Below are 14,475 nucleotides of genomic sequence, written 5' to 3'. Positions count from 1 at the left end.
ATCTAGTTCTCTCCCTCATTTGAGTAAACTTTGCAGACCAGATGGCCTAGTATAGTTTCCATTTTCCCATGGACTTCTCTTCCATTCTTGGAAATGGTATATCTGGGCTGAGTCAGGGTCTATCCTCCTGATATTACTTAACAGTAGAACAACCTAACACTCTTGCTATAATGGATCATGCTGATCATTCCTCTCATAATCAATGCAAAATAACCAACTGCTTTGGGCAGTTCACTTTGTCTTTCTGTTTCTTAGTTTCTCATTATACAAAATGGGATATGAATACTTGCACTGTTAACTTCTTAATTTTTATGTGGAATAAAAAAGAGAATTCCTTTTCAGTTATAGTCTTGTCATTCCCATATATTATTTAAAACAATATATTATTTTAACATATATTAATTAACTTGTATAATCTCATACTACTATATTCATTCAATTACCATTTAAATCACTTTTTCAGAATGTTCCTGTGCCACCAAAACACCATTTTTATCATGCATCCCAAATTTCAGTCTGTCTTAAGTGGCCCAGCAATCTTACTAGTGTCTATCTGAAACATAATTTGTCCACATATGACATCTTCCTGGTGAGTAAAGTATGTAACATGGTGTCAGAAAAGCTAATGTTCTTCTACACCATATTAAGAAAGGTAACTTGTACTCTGATCTACTAAGACCATAAGAATATTTTATTTAGTTCTAGTAAACATCTTGTAGAAAGGACAACAAACTTGAGTATATCCAGAGAAGGTTATGCAGGTTGGCAAAAGATCTCAGATTCATGCCATATGAAGAATGATTGAAGGAACTAGGGATATTTAGGCTGTAGAATGAAAAACATGAAGAGAAAAAGGTAGTTTTCTTCAAGTAATTTAAACGTTGTCAGATGACGGAGGAAATAGTGCCATTCTGCTTGGCACCAGAGAACAAAGCGAGGCACAAGTTGGGTGGGAGTTACAAAAAAAGTTTTCATTCAGTATAAAGAACATTTAGTAAAAATATAGCTTTCCAAAGGTAAATTGGATGCCCCACCACTTACTCAGAGGGATCATCTTACTAAATATTTTCTCACAAAGATGAGACATTGAATGGATTCATGTTTCTTCGCGGACTAGTTAGCTTTTGAAGTCCCTTTTCAATTCAAAAATTCCAAGATTCATTCATTCCTAATTAGCTCAAACTAACATATTTGTCAATAATCCAGAATCTATCAATAGATATTTGCTGTCTTTTAGACAGGGTCATCTAGGTAGAACAGTAGATAGAATTCCACTCCACGAGTCATTTTCCTGAGTTCAAATCTGGATTCAGACATTTACTATCTATATGGCCAGTTTGTCTTATTTTCCTCATTTGTAAAATGAGCTAGAGAAGGAAATAGCAAACCACTCTACTATCTCTGCTAAGAAAACTCCAGATGAGGTCACAAAGAATCAGACACACATGAAAAAACAAATGAACACAACAATCCTTTAAACAATTCTAGCATCAAAAATAGTCCGGAGTGTGCAACAAGAGAACTGTTTGGTTCTGCACACATATATTGTATCTAGGATATACTGTAACCTATTTCACATGTATAGGACTGCTTGCCATCTAGAGGAGGGGGTGGAGGGAGAGAGGGGAAAAATCGGAACAGAAGTAAGTGCAAGGGATAATGTTGTAAAAAAAAAAAAAATTACCCTGGCATGGGTTCTGTCAATAAAAAGTTATTATTAAAAAAAAAAAAAAAAAAAAAAAAGAATAGTCCGGAGGCAGTTGGTAGCTCAGTGAATAGAGCACCAGATCTGAAGTCAGGAAGACCTGAGTTCAAATGTGGTCTCAGACACTTAATACTTCCTAGCTGTGTGAACCTGGGCAATTCAGAACCCTAATTGCCTCAGCAAAAATAGTAATAATAGTCCAAGAGTAACCAATCCATTCTCATAGTTCACTTGTACCCATACACAGTAATCCAAATCTTTCACAAAAGAATGGCTGTTCCATGTCTTTGTCCCCCATTTCTACCAGTTCATGGTAAATGCATCCAGAAACAATATAGAAAATATCAAATTAGGTGCAGCTAGATGAAGTAGTGGATAGAGCACTAGATCTGAAGTCAGGAGGACCTGAGTTCAATTATGGCCTCAGATACTTAACACTTCCTAGCTGTGTGACCATGGCCAAGTTTCTTAACTCCAATTGTCTCAGCCAAAAAGAAAAGAAAACAAAAGAAAATATTAAATTAATATTTGCACACACATGGATGATACCCCTTTTTCCTATGAAAAAAGCCATTCATTGTTAATCATCTCTTCCATGCCTATATCCTGCCATCATCCCAATTAAAATATAGGGGGAAAAGATAAAAAATATGAAACTATTTGCAAAACCATCCTCCCATCTTATATCAGGCTTTAGTTATCTGTTGAATTTATGTCCTCTATTAAGATAAAGTATTCAATAAACAAATTGTAATAAAAGAAAGGTTGCTGAGTATCTTTGGAGTCAGAGTACTTGGCTCAGTTGCTTACTATCTATGAGTTCTCTAGTTGCTTCATCTCTTTAGTCTTCATCTGAAAAATAATGGAACTAGATTAATTTTCTATAAAATTCATTCCAGTTCTGAATCTATGAACCCATAAGCCTTGATTATATTCTGTTCAGAAAAGAAGTTTTACAATATAAACTTTATAATAACCAAATCAATGTTTTAATTATCAAAGGATATAAATGAATTGAAAATTCAAATTTATAGCCATTCCACTTCATACATTTCCTTTCCAGCCTATTAGGATTCCATTTTTGTTCTCTTTTCATTAAAGATATTGGTCTTAGTCTCCTTTTTGTACACACACACACACACACACACACACACACATACACACATATATACACACACAGATACACACACTGTCAGAAACCTAATATTTTTAACACACCAAGTTCACTCTTGCTTTGATAATTTTAGATAAAGAATTGCCCAAATCAAATTAATTCTCATTGCTTTGATATGTACACATTCAAATAGGGTCATAAACTTTTCTTTCTTTCTTTTTTTTTTTTCCTTTTGGTATATGTATACATCAACATAGATTTAACACTGAATGCTAAAAATATTCAAAGTAACCATTTGCCTAAAGGAAAGTACCAAATCCCTCAGATAGATATAAAACTAGATGAAAAAACTAAATCAATTTTTCTAAAATAATCCCTATATTTCAGTATCTATAAAATAAATTTCACCTCCTTAGTATGGCCCCTTTTTTTCCCAAAGATTTTTAAAACCCTCAAAAACACTATTTGCTTTCAGAATTCCCTTCCCCTAAATCTTTAGAAACATTATCCCATTTTTAATAGTTCCATGTTAAAACATACAATTGGTTTCTGAAATTTCTAATCTATTCAGAATTCCCTCTTCCACTCTAGGAAGATAACTACAATGTTTCATCCATTTATAAAAAGTTCCAATCTCAGGTATATCCATAACACCCTTCTCACATTCTAAATTTGTTTTCTTTTTCTCCTATTCTATCTACTCCTTCAGTTTTTAATTAACTCTGGAATTTACCATGACATCTATAATGAGTTGATACACATACATTTTATTGCTATTTTATGTGTTGCTGCACATTCTTATTTCACCAATGACTTCTTCCCAGAGCCTATAAAAGTACTCTTTCCTTATTCCCTTTGGAGTTTCATCTAAATATACAGAATGACTCCCTCTACTTATTCCCAAAGATTCCAAGACCAGATCCTGGCTTCTCAGAGTAGCCACGAATGAAGTGAAAACCTGATCATTTGGGCTTAGCTCAAATGTTACACCAATGGAATTCATCTTCCAGCTGATTAGTACATACCAGGACACTTGGTTTTCAGAACTGCTACACTAGTATCAGACTTTTGATTACATCAATATATCTTTCACATTGTAGTCTAGAAACTACAAAATCACTCATAAGAGAAAAATACTATTTTACCCTCAAACAGAAATATTCACCACCTAAACTGGCAAAGGTAAAGGAGTTATAGAGGACTTCAAGTCCTGATAAGAAATTCCAAACTACTACTAAACTCAGAAGACTTTATATAGGATCAAAGGACTTAAAACTTGAAGGCATGTTGAAGATTGCCTGGCACAAACATCTCATTTTATAGGTGGTGATACTGTAAAAGCTTTAAGTGGTTTCACTAGCTAAGTTCAGTAAAGCTGGTAGTAAAACTAGAATCTACATGACATCTAGCTACATTTCTAAGACACATACTACTTTTATCCTGTTCTCATCCCATTCTCTGGTCATATTCCCATGGTCTACTATCTACTCATTCTGTTTGACTTCTTTCGAGCTTATCTTCTTTCCATCTTTTTATCATCTTTTAGGAAAAATAATTGTTGCTTCCCCACTTGAGGTTTCCTTATCTTACAGGCTAAATTTATATAGATAATTTATTCACATTGTTATTAACCAACTTTAGTCCTCATCTGAAAAATAATAGGGATGATTAAATATCTATAAAATTCCTTCCAGTTCTGAATCTATGAATCCATAAGCCTATGATTTTATTCTAATGCAGAACAATAGAACAGGAACAAAATAGAACATTTGAGTGAGAATTAGAAGAGCACTATAATGTTCAATGGATTTAAAACTTGGGATAATTACTTAACAACTAAAAATTGAAATAGGGGAGAGGGCAACAGTTAGGCGAGCATGCAATCATATGATCTATCTATACAGCTCTGAGATGTCTATAATTATATAATTGGCCATTATTTTCATATATGATCATCAAAGCCTTTTTTGATAGTTTACTTGATTGATAGTCCTTAACTCAAGACTATTAGGTAGAGACTTCATAATGCAAAGTATGTAGAAATAGTACTAATGTGTAAATGAAAATAGAACCCCATGATAGCAGGGTAATACTGTGTGTAGTGTTACAGAATACAAAGCTAGATACTTAACTGGTAATACATCTGAATAAATAAAGATAGAAAAATTGATGAACAAGATAGATGAGCAACCTACCTATTGTCTGGCACAGAATAAAGAGACCTGGATTCTAATTCCATCTTCACTTCACAAACTAGATGGCATTTACTTTTTTCAGCTTTATTTTGTCTCTAAAATGGGCATTACAATATCTGTTATATCTATCTCATAAAATTATTTTTAGGATCTAATTTAAAATGTATGTTATTGCTTGGATCTGGAAAATGAATAGATTATTCATATTTGATGGAATTTAAAATATATAAACTCCATAAACATAGCATCATAAAAAAGAAACATAGATTCAGAGATAAAAGAAAATTTATAGCTCATCCATGCCAACCCATCATCTTATCAGTGAGAAAATTAAGATCCAGAAAATGGTTGAGTGTCTTGCTTAAATTCACACAGGTAATACATAGCAGAACTGGGATTTAAACCCAATTTCTCTGAACCCAAATTCATCATTTATCATTGCATCTCTCTTTTGCAGTGAGAGACTGTTAAGAAGCTCAGTTTTTTTCTCTATTTGGAGATTTTTGAGTAATTTACAATAACAAAAGGGTCTTGTGATCCAGTTGATATTCAATTACATCATAGTGAAATGATGAGAACAATCTCTTTCTTAATGTGGAGGACTAGCACTGTGCATCTGAAGAACATGGTAATTCCAGGAGAATTTGAGGCTATTAATTATTATTCCTTTGTGAAAGAAATGAGAGATGATGTAATATAGTGAAAGAAAATTGACCAGAGTCAAGAAGACATGGGTTTAAGTCCTAAATTCTTTTACTGCTCAGTATCCTAGAAGCTTTCTAAGACTATCTTGCAGGTGAGTGAATGATTTGTATCAGTTCTCATACTGAGTGTTTCCTACATCCATAAAGTCACTTGTACAAACTATTTCTCTATCTCTACAAATATATACATACATACATGTGTATGTGTACAATCATATATTAAGATTTATATGTACCTGTGTGTGTATATATATTATTATATTATTGGACTTTAGCAACCCTAAAAAAACTTGTGATCAATTATTTGTGAAAGAGTATAAAAGTAGATAATTCAAGAAAACCATTTCAAAAATCAGAAATTTTAGAACTAATAAGACTTCCATTTTTACATTTCCTCAGAGGAATAATAACCATTTTCTCATCCCTCTGAGTCCTTTCCTTTTCTCGTTGGGTTCCAACTTTAAATGAAAAGGAATTTACTAGTTTCATATGGTCTGGGAAAGAGGTCAACTATGGCAGAGAAAAAATACCACAGTAAATATACTCAGATCCCTTTAGGACATAGAAAAAGAGAAAAAACCTCAAGCTGACCCATGAAAGCTACTGGAAAGATCACCAAGGTTCAGCGTAAAACAGTGATGCCATTTCCCTTTCTATTTATGTTAGGGTTCACTACACTGCTTTCAGTTTCTTGTTAAATCATCTAGTTATTGGCGCCAGAGAAGATCATGTAATGTGACATGGCAGTAGAGGACTGAACAGTCTTAATAGCACTGAATGACAAAGATGATTTGGGGAGTTTGCAAGTTACACCCACCCAATTTAAATGCCTTTTAATAACTTTTCACAAAAACTCAAAAGAGTGATATAAACTTTAGTGGCACATTTCACAGTTCTACCAGCCTAAACTGACCTCCATTCATCACCAAGAGGCATCCTGACAGCTAGACTCCCAGGTCTGGCTTCTCCAGATTACTTCCCTTTTAGGTAGAACATTAATTGAAACTGAAGAAAATTTTAGATGGTTTAACAAAAAGGAATTTGTTTTACTTAAAAGTAAGCACTCTGTTTATAATAATTACATTTCTTTAAGGTGATTTAGTATTTGCAAAATACTTTATCTTCTTATGTTGTCCTTCAAGAAACAGCCCTAAGGCATAAATCCTATTATTATTATTATTATTATTATTATTATTATTCTCATTTTATAGGGAACAAAACTGAAGATGAGAGGTGTTAAGTGGCATACAAAAGGTCACATTAGATGGATATCCCTCACCATGATGCTTATACACAGAGTTGTCTTTTTGTTACTGTTGTTCACTTTTGATTAAGAATGGTTGATGTGGTTTTATAAGAAGCTGACAGATATGTCTAGTATGCTTCAGTTTATTTCCTCTTAAAATAGTGTGTATGCGGTCAGTTAACTTGGTTAGAAGGTGATGCTGACATTGACAAGATAAGGGATTTGATCTCCATGTGGGCTAATCAGCATGGCTCCATCCAGAGATCTGGCTTTCAACCTCAACTCAGCAAGCTACATAAAAATAGGACCAAGAGAAAGTAGGCATGAGAATGCAAGTGACCCAATAAAGTCCACTAAAGTCTCCACGAGTGAAAAAACAAATCAATCACATAGAAGAACATGTCAATTTTCTTGTGGAAATTGGTGTACTTTATTTCATATCTGTATTCACATAAGTAAATATTCACATGTGGTATGAGAAAATATATGCACAATTACATTCACTATAAAGACTTTCAGTGAATCTGACTTTTTAAAATTCAGGCTTTAACATGGATGGATAGGATAGGTCAGCAAAAGTTAACAGCTTATTGGTATGTGGTATTTTACATGAGCAGTATTTAATCTTCAGAGGAACAAGATATTTGCTGCAAAACTAGGAAGAAAGGCATATGATTCTGAAATAAAGGATGCTTTTAAAGATTTTCTGGAGTTGAAACAAATAAACAGCAATAGATCATCATGAAGAGCATAAAACTATATGGTGTGCAACTACTTGCAAGAGTTCAGCAGGTCAGATGAGGGAAATGCAAATTTGCAAGATAGAGACTTCAAGCAACTGAAACAATAAAAAGTATCATTATTGTGTTTCATATAAAGCAGGTGCAACTTGCTCACCATAAGACTTTTTATTAAAGGAATTTTTTTTTTCTTTTCAAGTGTTTTTTTCCCTATCTCCTCCCTTATATACAAAAGACCAATACAATGTAGCCTGGAAAACACTCCTCCAAGAGATGAGCCAAATTTATAATTTGTAATACAATATAATTTAGCTGTATAATTTAAAAGCAATGGCCAGGACTAAGAGAAAGAATAAAAGAAAGTATAGTGTATTGAAAGGTCATTTCTTTCCTAAAACTAGTTTATAACCTATATTTCTATTTCTCTACTACAGTCAGAACTTTCTGAGAGATTAGCATTTCTTATTCCTGCAGAATAAAAAAGACCAAAGGACTGAGTTAGGAATCCTAGAACATTATAGCAAGATAGAACTTTAAAGGTACTTCACCACATTTTACAAACAAACAAACAACAACAACAACAACAAAAAAAAAAACCTAAGGATGAAACTGATGATATGACTTCTCCATGTTCACTTGATTCATGGTATCTAGATTCAATATTATCTTTTTCAATTCTAAATTCAGTGCCCTTTAGAACTTTATCTTGACTAGATCTGTTTTTGCATCAAATGACATGTTTATAAACTGCTTTAGCACCGTGCCTGGCAACAACTCCTCCCCATCTGAATGACTTTGGAAAAGTCACTTAAATTTATGGAATGATCACTAGTTTCATCTGTCAGATGAGAGATTCCAACCAAATGGATTGCTTCCAGTTCCATTATCCTATAATTTTGTCTTTTCCAGTAGGGTAACTAAATAACTATTTCTAGAATACAGTAAAAGGTCACCTCTCCTAAAATTACTTTATATACTATCATGTTTCCATTCCTCTATTTCACTGAGTTGTTTGTGGATTGTTTTTTTTTTTTTTTGGTTTTGTTTTTTGGCTGAGATAGCACTTTAGTTGCACCTTATTGATAAAACAACAGCAATTACACATCTTGACTCCCCTAAAGAATAAAAAGATCAGGGGCCTAGGAGTTAGGAATCATAGAAGATGATAGTAAGAAGGGACCCTTATTCCAATACATTAATGATAGTGGCAATCTAGTCAGATCCTCTGAGAATATCTCCAAATTTTCCTTTTATATATTTTGTAACTAGCTGTTTACATTTTGTTACCCTGATTACATTATTAACTCCTTGAATGAAGGGATCAATTTTTGTATCCCTTAGCCTTTAGCATAGTTCCTGAAAGATCAATGTTAACTTAATCTTTTCTGGTGGTTTTGGACCTCTTCTGAGATTTTTGAAAACCCTTACTCTAAAAAAAGATGTATTTTGGTTGCTTCTGAAGGCTCTGCTACTCTGGAAGAAGGTTGTATTACCTAGTATCAGAATTTACCTAAGTCAACACAGCTTCTGGGAGAAAATAATGACTTTATGAAAAGCCATCTCAAATTATATTTAATGTTGGAAAACTCTCAAGAATGAAGGGCTGGTCATATTGTGTTCCTTACACCAGATGGTTCCACAGTTGAAAATGTATTTAGTTTACTCAGTAGCTCATTGGCTTGTTTGGTTCTGATCCCTAAGAGAGCTGAGGAAGTTAATCCATTTATATCCCTAGCCTGCCAGGTACATTCCCTTAGCATATTGTTAGGAGAAATAGTCTAGCTGGGAGTTGATCACTGGGCCCTAATCCAAAACCAAACAATTTCACTAGAAATTGAGTGTGATCCCATTTTTAGAAAAAAAAAAACTTTGGGATTCAAACTTTACAGTTTTGGCCAGATTTCTCATTTTCAGGGAAATGTTAATTAAGATTCTCTCACAAATAAGGAACAAGTAAAACAAGGCAACTACTGTAACTTTCCAGCTCTACCTTGCTATGCTATGTGTCAAAGGATGCTTTTCCTTGGTGTTAAATATGTCATTTCTTTCTTGAACAAATAAGTTGTTTCTAAATATAATCTTGTTTTCTTTTCTGATTATTTTACCTTTTTAAATGAGGGATTTTAAAAGGTCTTACTGCATTAGCGAAATTATAATTTCATGAATTCATGTGGTACTGAGTTAATATTTTTAAGTCTCGGAATCCTATAAAAAGAAAAAGCTAATGAAAAAGTCTAACTGATGAGTTTTGTGCCTTCCTTCTACCCACTAGTAACAAAACTCACATGCATTTGTTCTGAAAACCTGGAATTTAAATGTCTTAAAATGTCTATAATTAATAATGAAGAATATCCTGGAATATATTCAAAAACACAGAGCAAGAGGTAGTGGGATGAGGTAGTTAAATGCTGTTTAATGAAGTTTTTTAGCTTTCACCTCAAAATGGGAGCCAGTCAATAAGCACTTATTATCCACCAACTACAAAACAATCTGTGTCTAAACCCTAGGAAAACAAAGAAAGGTTAAGGACCCTTGCTCTCAAGAAGCTCACAGTCTAAAGAGAGAGAATCATCTTTGATTTAAGTATTTTTTTTTTCAAGACTATCTGCTACAAGAGGAGCCACTCCCAGGTGGAATTCTTAAAGGTCACTTTGTCTAAATCCTTCATTTTACAAAGGAGGAAATGATACCACAGGAAAGGATTAAACAATTGGCAAGACAAAAGGCTTGAATTTAGATCTTTCTGCCTCCAAATCTAGCTCTCTCCATTATACTATACTTTCTCTGGCCTATCCACAGATTATCACTTCTAAATATACTTATCTTAGTTTCAATCCTTTCTAAATTTCTAGTGGTGATGTCATTCTAAAAAAATAAGAACTATAGAGGATGGATAGCTGTTATTTGAATTTTCCTTTGGGGATATGAAACTAGTATGTGGGGGTGGAGATTTCTTTTTGCTAGGCCAGTGATTCCAGCAGTATAGACACCTCTTAATGAGGAATGTTTTCTACTATTATGAACAGACATTTTGTCTTAGAGAATTGTTTGGAGCACTAAGAGATAAAATGGCTTGCCCAGGGATCACATAACTAATATATATCAGAGCAGAACTTGAATCTAGATCTTTCTGACTCTTTTTCTACTATATCAAGCTGCCTCTACAATCAGAAGAATTAAATAAGATCTTGGCCCTTAAAAAAACCATAGTGGAGAAATATCCAATAGGAATATGTTAAGGTTGAGTCATCTTTTTTCCCTTTCCAGATCACTTCAGGCAAATGATACCCACTACTTATAAGTCTCAAATGTCATATTTAATGTGACATTATGATTCTTAGAATCATACAATGTTAGAGCTATAAGAATCCTTAGAGATTAACTAATTTAGCCCCCTCATTTAACAAATGAAGAACTGAATAACTAGAAATGTTAAGTGACTTACCTAATTTAACTAAATAGTAATAGAATCTGGAAGAGAACCTTGGTTTCTTGAAATGAAAGGTTCCTTCCATTTCTAATGGCACTCTCTGGTAAGAAGAGTCAGAAAAGAAGTGTTATCAACTAATGAGTGCTGTTATGTCCCACCCAAGACAATGAATAGATTTGAAACAGAAATGTAATCCTTCCATGTAAGATCATGTATGTGGGATTTGACTTAAGAGATGAAACAAATATAAATCATAAATTCATTGTGAGTTTATATCGGGATTCTCTGTAAAGCATCAAGATCCAAAGCCTGATGCAAGAAGAATAGTATGTTACCAAGAGATTCTGAGCTAGGGAATTCTTTAGAAGATTCAGAAGCCCAAATGGAGGAATTGGTGGAAATGTGACCACTTGTCTGAATCACAGTTATTTTCCAAAGCTTTATGTTTTGTTTTATTTTCTTTTGTTTTTAACTATCTCTGCAATCATTGTCTATACCCACCTGGCACTAGGATGTCAGCTTAGTCATAGCATAGAAGGGAATCTGACAAGTCTTCTGTCAGGTTGTAGATGAATGCAATTCAGGCAATCATTGAGCCTGAGGAAAAAAATTGTCTTCTGAGAGAGAGAGAGAGAGAGAGAGAGAGAGAGAGAGAGAGAGAAAGAGAGAGAGCACCAAAGCATGAGTGTTAATCAAAGTAATTTTGAGGCAGATTGTATTATGGAGGTGGGGGAGAGAAAGACAAAATCAGAGAGAGACAGAACAGCAAAGATAGATTGGGGGGGGGGGGAAGAGAAGAGGAAGAGAAACCGAGAGAGGGAATGAGGGAAGATGGGGGAGAGAGGGAAAGAGAGAGAAAAAGAGGGGAAAAGAAAAAAAGAGACAAAGAGGGAAGGAAGAGAAGAGAGGATACATTTATTAAATCATTATTCTGTACTAGGAATAGTTTGAAATGCTGGGAGTGAAAATTAAAGCAAAAACAAACAGTTCCTATCGTCAAAGAGACTACATTCTAATAGGGTAAAACAGTATATAAAAGAGATCTAAAAAAGTGGAGAAAGGGAGAAGAATGATACAAGAAGACAAGAAGCAGCTGGCAAAGAGGGAGGAAAATCCAAATAATTAAGAGTGGAGCTAAGAGAGAAAATGGAGCAGGAGCAAAAAGTCAGGAATCAAGAATGGAGGGTTACAAGGGAGGGAAATCTATTCTGATAACAAGAAGAATGGTATTCAAATGTTAACGATGACTATGGATCTGAATATATCACAAAATCACAAAATTTGAGTTGAAAAAAAAAAAACTTTAGAGACATATGATCTGACCCATTCTTGAACAATAATCCCTTCTACAACACATCTAGTAAGTGTTTATCCAGTCTTTTCTTTGAAGGTTGTTGGCAAAGAAATCCCCTTGCCTATGAAGAGATTCTATTCCATTCCATTTTTCAAATAATTCAAATTTTCAGTAAATTTTTCTCTCTATCAAGCCTAAATTTTCCTCTCAGTAACATCTGCCCATCTGAAAATAATAATTCTACCACTCTTCTAAATAAAAGTCCAAAAATTTTGACTATTATCATCTCTCTTTTAATTCTGATGTTTTCCAGAATAAACATTTTCCCTTCCCATCAGTAGGGTCCCTAGAGAATATGAATTGTTCTAGACATACAACCATACCCCACCCCTAATCTTACTAGTTGTGTGTCAAGTTTCTTTATCTTTCTGAAATCCAGATAGCTGATCTATAACAGGTAAATAACAATAACTCTAGAACCTACCTTCATGGGGTCATTGAAGTTCAAATATACATCAAGTATTTGAATACCTGAAAGCATTCTCTATCAGTTACTTTATTATTATTAATAATATTATTATGTAGGATGATGAAGTCTTTCAATATCTTAATTGTCTTTCTCTGGATATTCTTCACCTTATTTAGGTCTGTTTTAAAAATGTGTTGTCCATATACAGTGTTTCAAATTTGAACTGATCTTGGTAAAGTGCAATGGGATTGTCCTCTGCTATCCTGGCTGCCATGCCTTATTTAATATAGTATAAGAATGTTTTTGACTTTCTTGAGTGCCATTTCACACCATTGATTTATAATGAGCTCACAGTTTACAAGTCAGTCACTAAACATTTCATAAACTTGTACTGTGTACCAGGCCCTATACTAAGTTCTGGAGATACAAATCCAATTCAATCAATATTTATTAAATGCTACAGTGTGCCGGGTAATGTGCTAAGGATACAATTAGTGAAAAGATAGAGTCCCTGCTCTCAAGGAATTTACAATCTAATGAAGAAGACAGTATGCAGAGGAAAGCTAAAAAGAGAATTGGGAAAGAGTGAAGAATGTACAGGGAGGAGTCCAATCCAAACAGTACAACTAACTAGTAGGAAATGAAGGGTTGTTAGCCTAGAAGCCCTCTCTAAATGGAGGCTTTGGGAATTCTTTTCTCTACTTTTCATTCCTCCAAATAAAGGCACAGAGGGTACTGAGTGTACTGATAAGATTTGAGTATCAAAGTTAATGCAATCTCATCAGATGATGGGTTTCCTGGGAATGAGATTTCCTGGGAATATAATCACAACCAGGATGAGGAATCTTAGATGAGGAACGTAGCTTTTTTTTTTTTTTGCTTCAGCTTAACAGAAGTCTAGTCATGCTTCTCTAATCTTAGTTTTAAAAAGTGGCTTTTTTTTAAAGTATACAACTTTTACATGTATCCCTTTTAACTTTTGTCTTACTTTATTCAGTCCCATATTCTAGTCCTACAAGATTTTTGAAATATGGCTTTTGTTATCAAGCATGTTAGCTGGGTCTTCTAGCTTTGAGTCATCTACAAATCTGATAAATATATCATCTAAACATTTATATAAGTCAATGATAAAATATATTCAGTCACAAAGGGCTAAGATCAGATCCCTAGGCCAGTCCACTAGTTACCTCATAACATGTTGATAATGAATCCAAGCATGTTCTGGGAAATGATTAACAACTAGCTTGCCCCTTACCAAAAAATTCAATCACCACATGCTTTTTCAATTTAATCTTTATTATTAGTATTTTCTCCATTACTTTCTTAAGTCTAGATCATCAACAAAACAAAGAAGCAAATTCTAATTTGTAGTATTTGTTTATTTCTGAAATCTAAATGCTCACACTGAAAATTTCACAATTGAGTTCAAGTTGGCTGCAACTAATTCATAAATCAGTCATTCATATCTATACATTGGGCTTAATCATTCAATGAGTTTCATAACTACCTAATAATACTTTCATCTAGGTTCCATCTTATCCCATAAGGACAGCACGAGTGATTTCACCAAATGCTTTG

The 14,475-nt window shown here is 33.7% G+C and overlaps 1 protein-coding gene across 3 annotated transcripts in view; it reads left to right on the top strand.

Annotated features, from left to right (window-relative positions):
* NCKAP5 (NCK associated protein 5) overlaps positions 1–14,475 on the top strand; it is a 679,630-nt gene that overhangs the window by 643,662 nt on the left and 21,493 nt on the right. The window lies entirely within an intron of this gene.

The sequence above is a fragment of the Sarcophilus harrisii genome, chromosome 3 (genome assembly GCF_902635505.1).
Source record: "Sarcophilus harrisii chromosome 3, mSarHar1.11, whole genome shotgun sequence".
Lineage (NCBI taxonomy): Eukaryota > Metazoa > Chordata > Mammalia > Dasyuromorphia > Dasyuridae > Sarcophilus > Sarcophilus harrisii.
The sequence above is the reverse complement of the archived record's forward strand: the minus strand, read 5'-3'. Positions and strand labels throughout refer to the sequence as shown.